This window comes from Cupressus sempervirens, chromosome 8, assembly GCF_028749045.1.
Source record: "Cupressus sempervirens isolate cs-2001-9-10 chromosome 8, ASM2874904v1, whole genome shotgun sequence".
Lineage (NCBI taxonomy): Eukaryota > Viridiplantae > Streptophyta > Pinopsida > Cupressales > Cupressaceae > Cupressus > Cupressus sempervirens.
Genome location: NC_143125.1, coordinates 400110298 through 400120525, shown reverse-complemented (window position 1 = coordinate 400120525; position 10228 = coordinate 400110298). Strand labels below are relative to the sequence as shown.

The 10228-nt window shown below is 35.2% G+C and overlaps 1 pseudogene; it reads left to right on the top strand.

The window, feature by feature from the left end:
* Window positions 1–5013: 5013 nt before the first annotated feature.
* The window catches only part of LOC149542974 (uncharacterized), a 119459-nt pseudogene continuing 114244 nt past the window's right edge, over window positions 5014–10228 (top strand).

Below are 10228 nucleotides of genomic sequence, written 5' to 3'. Positions count from 1 at the left end.
TAAAGAGAAGCCAGAATAGATTAAAGCTTTTAAAAATTATTCTATTATGCCAGCAGTTCAGAAGGTGCATTAGGGGGAACTCTGATGTTTTGGAAGAAGAATTACTTTGGATCCATCCTAATTGCAAGCAAACATCTTATGATAGCCAAAATTACTAATGTTGACCAGAAGGATGGATGGTATGTAGCGAATATCTACACTCCCAACACTAAGGAACTAAGGAAAAAGGTTTGGGAGATTGTTTCCAAGTTTAAAAGTAAGGACTATTTTGGAAGATGGATCATAATGGGAGACTTCAATGTGCCTCTCTATGATCACAAAAAAATGGGAGGTAATGCTACCTAGTTGGAAGGAAGATTGGATTTACTGGAATTTATAAATAAAGAGGGCTTAATGGATATGGACCTCCATGGAATTTAGTTTACCTGGAGTAATAAGAGAGTAGGTAATGAATGTATTTAGACCAAGCTTGATTGTGCTCTTATTTCTCCAGATTGGACTAAAGATTTTAGGTGCAAGCTGGAAGCTAGTCAGAAAATTGGATCAGATCATTTCCCCCTCATATTTTCTATTGCTAGGATTAATCTCAAGAAGAATTTTCCTTTTAGATTTGAAAAGATGTGGCTGCAACACCCTCAGTTTGAAAGTAAATTGGAAGAATGGTGGAATATTGATATTGAAGGGATGACCCTTTATAGAGTTGCTTCTAAGCTCAAGAATGTTAAAAGGGAATTTAAAACTTGGAACGAGAACAGTTTTGGGAACATCTTTGAGAATAAAATTGTAATGAAGGAGGAAATTCTTATAACACAGGGAAAAAAATAGAAGGTTGGTTATACACCTGATCTCCTCATTGAAGAAAATGTCATGATATCATCACTAAAGAAGAAATCTACTAGAGACAAAGGTCAAGGCTGTTATGGTTGAGTGAAGGTGATAAAAATACCAAATTTTTCCATCTCTCTACTCTTAAACATAGGGGAAAAATGCACATATCACACCATAAAAAGGTAGATCTGAAGATTATGGAGGACAATGCCATCATGGAAGATATGGTGACTTTTTTCTCTTCTCTTATGATAGCTGATCATAACATAAATATGGAGAGTCGGGCTGAAATCCTTAGAGTGATTCCTCCTCTAGTTTTAAAGGAACAGAATAAAATGTTAAGCTCTATACCTAAGGATGATGAAATTTTCAAAGCTGTCAGCTCCCTGGGAGGAGATAAAGCTCCTAGGTTTGATGGTTTTACCATTTTTTTCTTCCAAAAACTTTTGAAATTCATGGCAAAGATGTTTGTGATGCTATGAAGGAATTCTATGGAGCCAAATAGATGCTTAAGGAAGTCAAATCCACCTTTCTGTGTCTGATCCCAAAGAAAATTGGTGCTAATTCTCCTGATCTTTTCAGACCGATCAGCCTTTGTAATTCTTTCTATAAAATCATTTCCAAAGTTCTTACCTCCAAACTTATCCAAGTGATCCCTTTGATTATTTTTTATCAACAAAATGGCTTCATTCTTGGTAGGCAGATCCTTAACTCTATAATATCTGCTCATGAGAATATTCACTCCTTATCTTGTTCTAACAATCAGGGGTTCATTATGAAAGTGGATATTGCTAAGGCCTATGATAGAGTTGATTGGTCTTTCCTCTTAAAAATTCTGTTTGCTTTTAGTTTTGATCACAAGGTAGTTGGTCTTATTCATCAATTGATCTCTACCTCTTCTATTGCTATTTTGGTTAATGGAAGCTCATCTTAGTTCTTTTATCCCTCTCGAGGTTTGAGAAAAGGTGATCCTTTATCTCCTATCCTTTTTGTTATCATGGCTAATTGATTGGGGAGGCATATTGGGGATTTGGTCCATAGAGGTATCATTAAGGGTTTACAACCTTCCTCCCATCCTCTTGTTTCCTCTCATGGACAATTTATTGATGATACCATCTTCTTGGGTAAGGCTGAAGTTAAGGAAGCCAAAAATTTGAAGTAAGCTATTAACTTATATTCCTCTGCCTCTGGTCAGTTGGTTGATTGAAATAAAAGTGTTTTGTACTTTATAAATACCCCTATCTAGAGATAAAATAAAATTGCTAAAATCCTTGGATGTTCTATAGGATCCCTCCCCTCTTCTTACTTAGGCCTCCCTCTAGCTTTGAAGATCCTTGATACCTTCTAGGAAGATCTAATTAACAAATTCAGTAAGAAACTTGCGGGATGGAAAGGGAATCTTTTAAGCCAGGCTAGTAAGTTAACTCTTCTCAAAGCTTGTCTTCAAAGCATACCAACTTATGCTTTAAGTCTCTTTATAATCCCTACTAAATTTATTGAGTCTATTGAAAAAATTCATAGAAATTTCCTTTGGACTAGTTCTGAGGAGAAAAGGAGAATGCTTTTAATTGCATGGGATAATGTTTGCAAACCGTTAAGAGAAGGGGGTTTGGGAATTAGGAAAAGTAGATGCATGAATGATTCTCTTTTAGCAAAACAAGGTTGGAGAGTCTATCATGAAAACAAAGAGTGGAGTACCATTTGGAAACAAAAGTACCTCTTCAATGCTAAATCCCTTCCTGATTTCCTCTCTGCTCCTGATGTTTTTCATCCTTCCTCAATATGGGGGGCTATTCAGGGGACCAAGAAAACTCTAGGAAAAGGATGTTCATGGAAAATTGGTAATGGGCTACAGGTGAAATTCTAGGAAGATGTTTGATTAATGGATCATCCCTTGTTTGAAGATTTCCTTGACAATGATCTTATTGACCGATGCAAGCAGAGATTTGGCATATTCGTTAGTCATTATAGGTAGAATGATTCCTAGGTGAGTTTAACTGATGTTGATCAAGGCTTCAACAATATCCAATTATCTCTCAATGTTGTTGCTCTTTATCCTAATCTTGAGGATGAGGTTATTTTGCATGCTAACCCTAGTGGTCATTTTTAAGTATCTTCTATATTTTCCCCAAAGGATAAGGGAAGTCAACCTCTTTGGTCTCATGCCTGGATTAAGGGTCTCATTCCCAAAATTAATATCTTATTTTGGATTTTGCTTCAAAATAAAATTTTGACCCTAGATAATTTGCAAAAAAGAGGTACTAATGTGGTTAATAGGTGTATTTTATGCAAAAATAGTTTTGAAGATAGAGACCATATGTTTTTGAATTGCTCTTACACCCAACAATTCTGGACTGAAATTCCTAACTTCTGGGGTATAACATGGGTCCATCAAAACAATGTGGAGCTCTCTTTGCCCCTCTAAGGACCCTAATGCTCTTTTTCTTTGGAAACTTACTCTCCCTCACCTTTGGTGGGGAATTTGGAAATAAAGAAATAATTGAATTTTTAGGAGTAAAGAACTTTTGGGATGGGTGCTTGGTCAGAATATCATTAGAGCCATCAAGGAGAAATTTAAATCCCAGATAATTTCTAAGCAAACTTTCCATTTTGAGAACCCTTTACGATCTAAAATGTCCAATCTAAAAACTGATAATCCAAGATTGAGTATAAAATGGAAGGTGCCTCCTTTTGGATGGATCAAAGGAAATTTTGATGGGGCTACTAAGGGAAACCTAGGAAGAGCAGGATGTGGAGGGGTCTTGAGAGATGAGGTGGGTAATGTTGTAGATGCTATTGCTATCCCTATTGGTAAATCTAATAGCCACATTGCTAAAGCTACTGCTGCCCTCTATACTATTAAACTAGCTGTCAATTTGGGGTATTTCAAATTATGGTTGGAAGGTGATTCTTTGAACATTATAAATACCATAAATAATAAAAATGCAATCTCATGGTCGATTGAAGCTACGATTATGGAAATCAAAACCTTAATTCAGAAATTTGAAAAGGTGGTCATTTTCCGTACTTACCACGAGGCCAATGGTGTTGCTGACTAGATACCCAACTCTGCTATTCAAACGGGGCATAAGGTGAGGTGGCATGAGGAATTAAAAAAGCATGCTGATCTTAAAATGATTATTAATTATGAAGCCATTCACTCTGAAGTGGGAAATATTTGTTTGGATTAGCAATTTAATGATTTGGTGGAGTGGCCTTATGACTATCAGATTACCTTCCTCGAGGAGGTACATTCATGTGAATGTAATGTGGTCTTAGCACATATCTTCTAAAAGGCAACCTCCAAATCATGCAACTAAAAATTGGTTTCCTTTCAACCTCTCTACGTCCTGTATCTGAGTGTTTTTGGTTTTGTGTTTGCTTGGAAAAATGGGGGGTCAGCCGCAGAAATAAGAACCCAAAAAATGTGATGACTAGAAGGCTCATCAGGATGTTTGGAAGATTCTTCAAAAAGGGAAGGTGGTTAGTTATCTAGGGCATTTACATGGCTTCAAACCCCATATCACTACCACTTTATTTAAAAATTGGGTTGATGACAGAGTCACTCTCCATGGAGTCACTGTGAAGCTTACTAAGGACTTCATTATCGAGGTCACGGGGCTCCCCACGGGTGGCATAAAGTTCTCAAAATAGACTAGTATCTCCAATGCAGTCTATAAATTTTTTTTGAAGATGGATGATGAGGAGAAGCAACTAGAAAAGAGTGGAGACTTCTTTGATGTGGAGCAGATTAAAGGTATCTGGCGTGATGTGCTTTGTTGCATTCGTGAGTACTTTATCTTGGATGGTAGGAACAAAAGAGTTCATAAATTTTATTTTGTTTTTCTAAACCACTTTAGATACAAGGATAGAATTTCATTCCCTTTCTTTCTGCATTTTTTATTGCTCCAAAGTTTATTTTCCCATAGGAAGAAGGAGTCTGAGTCAGAGAGTTCTGAGGATTGTAAGAAGGATATCCTTGAAAAAGAGGAAGGGATAGATGTTGGGGAATTTAGCTCAAATTTGGAGGGATATCCAGAAACAAAAGGAAATTTTGATAAAGAAAAAGAGGAGGATACATCAAAGGGTAACTCAAAATAGAGCATCTCTGACAATACAGGTAATTAGACTGTGTCCGGGGGGGGTGTTAAAGACAACGATAACTTAACTGATGACCTAGTTACTATGAAGGATGTGGATCATATGGTTCAGGCTTTGACTCCTACTATAGAGACTGGGGAACAAAAAAAGGAGGATCTAGTCCAGCAAGATGCCCCTGTTGAGAACAGAGAGGAGCTCCAGATGGATAGGGAGGAACAAATGGAAAAGGTTGGTTCCCTTCTACATGAGAGTACTGATGACATTTGTGACTCACCGTAGAGGGACAACAAGCTTTCCTTCTTACATTATGCCAAGATCAAAGAGGACTCTATTCTCCAAGTTGATTCTTGGATCTATAATGAGATTATGGGGCTGAAGAAGAAAGTGGAAATAATGCAACACAACCAAGATTTTGATCGGGCCATAATTAACCACTTGGAGATGCAAATGGGAGATATCCCTAAAAAACTTAAAGATTATGAATTAAATCTTAGAATGCTCATCAAGGAAAGTGGTACAAAAATGGAGTAGATAACATCAAACATTTGTGCTACTGTAGCTAGCTTTCAAAAAAGAGTTAATGAAGATACTATTTCTTTGGAGGGCCTGAGTAAGAGGACAAGGAAAAGTTTGAGGAAGAAAGCCTTGCAAGTTGCTGTGACTTTGGCTGCCAACTCCATTTAAAAAACTATTATGATTAGAAAGGAGGCCATCAAGATGATTACAAAATTGTAATAGAAGCTTTGGGTCTTTTGTGTTGTTTCTGTTCATGTATAGGTCCTTTTTTTGGTCTATGTTTTTGGTTCTAGTATTTGGTTATGGTTCTATTTTTTGGTAAAACTTTATTTCAGGTTCTAGGTCCTTGTAAAACTTTTATTGAACTTTGCTAGTGGTTTTAGGTCCCTATAAAACCTATTTTTCATTCTTCTTTTTAGTAGGTTTCAAGACTATTCCTGGTGGTCTTAATTGCCTTTCTTTCTTGTTTTTGTTAAAAGGGTTTCGGGGCCCCTTCAAAACTTTCTTTTACTGTAATCTAAAACAATCTCTAAAATCTGGCACTTGGTCATCACTGGGATACTCAATATTTATAAAGCTTTTTAGATCAACATCAAATGACTTTCTTAGTCTATGTTAGTGCTTGGTCAACACTAATTTTCTTAGCACTAACTATATTTTGATACTTTTTCTCAACTTAGATTAGGTTTCTTGACATAAACAATCACTTTTCTTTATTAAAGTCTATCTAATCAAATGTCCATTGTAACTTCCTTTTCATAACTCAACCTTTATTTTTATGAACAACTTCTCAAATCCTTGTCATCAATCAAATAGATATGGCATTTAGATTAGCTAACAATATATCTTATCAATAGATTTGACATAAATGAAAAGACAATAATTATTCCAATTGTAAGTTTCCAACAATGTAAAAACATAATACAAATATTTGGTTACCTAGAAATCCTCTAAGGTGAAGGTAAAATTGGGGTGGGGATAACACCCACAATATTGAAAATAATTATTCAATTTTATATTTTCGTTGGTGTTATACAAATGTCACACTCTTACCGAGCACAACTAGTATTAACCAAGCTCAGTTAGGCACTGAAGAAGACCCCAGTATCAACTAAAAAGAATTCAGAAGGGACTAAGTTCAATTGGTCATCAAATAAAATTAGTATAAACTAAGTTAGGTCAGTCAATGAAGGGTGCTAGTATTAACCGAGTTAGGTTAGTTACCAAAGGAATTCAATATTAACCAAGTGACTTATTTCAGTGTTAGCTAATTGTCAACAGAATACTTTTGTAAATTAAATGGTTAATACAAGCCAACCTAGTGTATGTTAAATTTTTTTTTGAAAGGTATTTAAGTTTTCTTGAGATTTGGGTCTCATATATATGAAAGGTCAAGTTGTGGGTTGAAATGTGTGATAAGAAGATAAAGAAAAGATATGAAATAAGAAGAATGTCTAATAAAAGATAGAACATCCAAGGAGCTACAAAGAATATTTTGATCAAGGAGAATCAAGATGATAAACGATAATAGAGATATAAATTTACAAAATTAGTTGCTTCAATAATCAGGTTAATCATTGTTACTCTCTAACAATTGTAGCAATAAAGAAATCTCTTAATAGAGTTGACTTAACAATCATTTTGTAAATCCTCTAACAAGGTGGCATTTCTAGATTGAAGTTTCTAAAGACCTCTAACAAGGTCACTCCTAAAAAGGTGATTCAAATCCTCTAATCGAGTCACACTTAACCATGTGTTTTGTAACTTTTAATAGGGTTGGCTCCTAATAGGGCTCACTTTAGAAGAGTGAAAAGTTGTAACTAGTTGCATTAGTGGTTTTCCCAAGTTGGGTTTCCATGTTTTAGATTAAGGTAAAAATAGGTTTTGAAGGGACCCCAAAACACTTAATAGTAAATAAAAGGATAAACCATGAAGTGCTACCAGGTTTTACAAGGACCTGAAACCTATAGTTTAAATAGTAGCAAAATCAAGTTTTACAGGGACCTAAAACTACAAAAAAATCCACAAAATGAACCCAGGTTTTACAAGGACCTAGAGCCTACTTTTAACAACAGATTAAAAATAGAAAAAATAACCAATATTAGTGACCAAATACCAAGACCACTAAAAAAAACCACTACTAGTTGATATTGCAACTCTTTTATCATTTTGACCACTTCTTTTCCAATCTCAACAATGCCTTAAATGGTATTAGCAGCCGAACCTCCAATAGCCTCAGCTACCCTTTTCCTAGAGCTCTATCTAGTTCTTTTACTTGGTCCCCCTAGAGACATAATTTATTCATTGGTGCACTTCCCAAGACTTGCAGCAGTAGCACAAATACAAGAAGTAACCTGCTCCATCTTATTGCCACTTTCTTTGATTAGCAAATGAAATTTTTGTTCATACTCCTTTAGTTTCTCTAGCATATTACCCACCTACACTTCCATCTAATTGATATTTTCATGGTCAATATCTTGTTTCTATTGCACCTTTTCAATTTTCCTTTTCAGACTCGTTAATTCATTATACACCTATGAGTCAGCTTGCAGAGAGGTATTAGCTCTGAGCTTTGTAGTATGTAGAAAAGAAAGCATAGTATACCTTTGAATAGACTCATTCTTCTCCTTCTCCATTTCTGCTCTACCAAAAGACTCTTCCTTCTCTATCCTTGCCTCTTCCCTCACATTGAAATAAAAAAGATCCTCTTTTTCCTTCACCATTTCTTCTTTTCCATCCCTCACTCCCTTGGAATGCTCACTCTAATTTTCCTCTTCACCAACATTACCTGATTTTGTATTTTTCTCTCTACTCTCTTCTTCTTCATCCTTACTAGTTTCGCCCTTACTTCCTAGGTTAGCCTTTCAAATTGGAGCTGAATTCTCCCACATCTGTGTTCTCCTCCTCCTCCAAGTTTTCCTTTTCCTTATTCTCTAAAATATTAGACTTAGTAATCTCTTCCACATTTTGTTGAGGGGTTTTCTAGGTTTCTTACTTCAAACTCCTCCTTTGACCCTTAACACAATCATCACCCTTACTCTTCATAAATTAAGTTTCACTAACAAAGCCCTTCTTTTTTCTAGAAGGAGGAGAAGACACAATGGCCTTGCTTTTATAGTAATCCTCAATAAGTAAAATTAACCCTTCATGTAGAATAGGACGTGATTCTTTTTTCCTATGAGCTTGCAAACTTTGGAGTAAAGAAAATCTCAAATAAAAAGGAAATGAGAGCCTATCCTTGTGCCTAAAGTGATTAAGGAACACAAATGAAATTTATGCACATTCTTAGCTCTTCCATCTAATATAAAATACTCATGAATATAGGAGAGCATATCCTACTAGATGACCTTAATCTGACCTAGGTCATAAAAATTGCCATTCTTCTCTAGGTCCTTCTCCTCTTCATCCATTTTGGGAAATTTCTTAAACATCACATTTGAAATACTCATTTCTTTGATGAACTTAATACCTTCCTTTGGTAAACCCTTCACCTTAGCTATGAACTCTTCCATCAAATGCACTATCACTCCATGTAGAGAAACCCTATCTTCGATCCAATTTTTGAAAAATTCCTCAGTAACATGAGGTTTAAACCCCTTGAGATGCTCCAAATAAGTGGAAATATTTCCCTTATGTGGAATATGCCATACATTATCTTTGGCCTTCCATGCCTTGAAATTTTTTGGCTCCTATTTTCATCATTCTCCACCCATATCCAAAGACTTTAAATTACTACAATAAGCTAGAATCAAATGGAGATGAAGAATAGATGAATTAATCAAAGACAATACATTCATTGAAACAACTAAGGCATGCATTAAAATAGATACATGTGAAGCCAGGATTAAAATCACATAAATGTACTTCCTCGGGGAGAGAACACTAACATTCGTATCCCCACTCCCAAATATCACTTAATTACTAATCTTGGAAAATATTTCCCACTATCACATGAGTTGTATAATAATTAATAAGGATTTTTAAATCCACATTTCTACATAATTCACCATTCCACATCATCTTATATCCCATTTGGACAGCATGGTTGGCAATCCAATCTGCCACCGCATTACCTTCACAGAAAGAGTGAGATATAACCACTTTTTCAAATTTATTCATTAAATTTTTAATTTCCATAACACTTTCTTCAATCAACCAAATAATATAATTTTTATCATTAATCATATTAACAATGTTTAAAGAATCTCCTTCCATCCAGAGGTTTGTAAAACTAGTTTGAACTGCTAACCTCATAGTATACAGAGTAGTAGTTGCCTTAGCTTTTTGACTGTTAGAGATACCTATAGGTAATGCAATGGCATCTACTATATTACCTATATGATCTCTCAAGACTCCTCCACAACTTTCTTTGCCTAGATTTTCCTTTGTACCACCATCAAAGTTCCCTTTAAGGCATCCAATAGGGGGAGCCTTCCATCTAGCCATCAATCTTGGGTCATTTTTTTAAAGATTTGAACTTTTGGATAAAAATGGAGAGTCAATTTGAAAGTTATGATCACATCTTGTTTGAGACTTAAAATTTTCCTTTATTGCCCTGACAATATTTTGTCCTAGCACCCACCCTAGCATTTCTTTATTTCTAAAAATTATGTTATTTCTTTCTTTCCAGATACCCCACCAAATATGAGGAAGAGTAATTTTTCATAGAAACTAAACATTAGTATCCTTAGAAGGACATCTCCAACTTTTAAAACAAACTTCAACATTATTTTGATGAACCCAAGTTATGTTCCAATAATTGAGAATAGAGGTCCAAACTTGT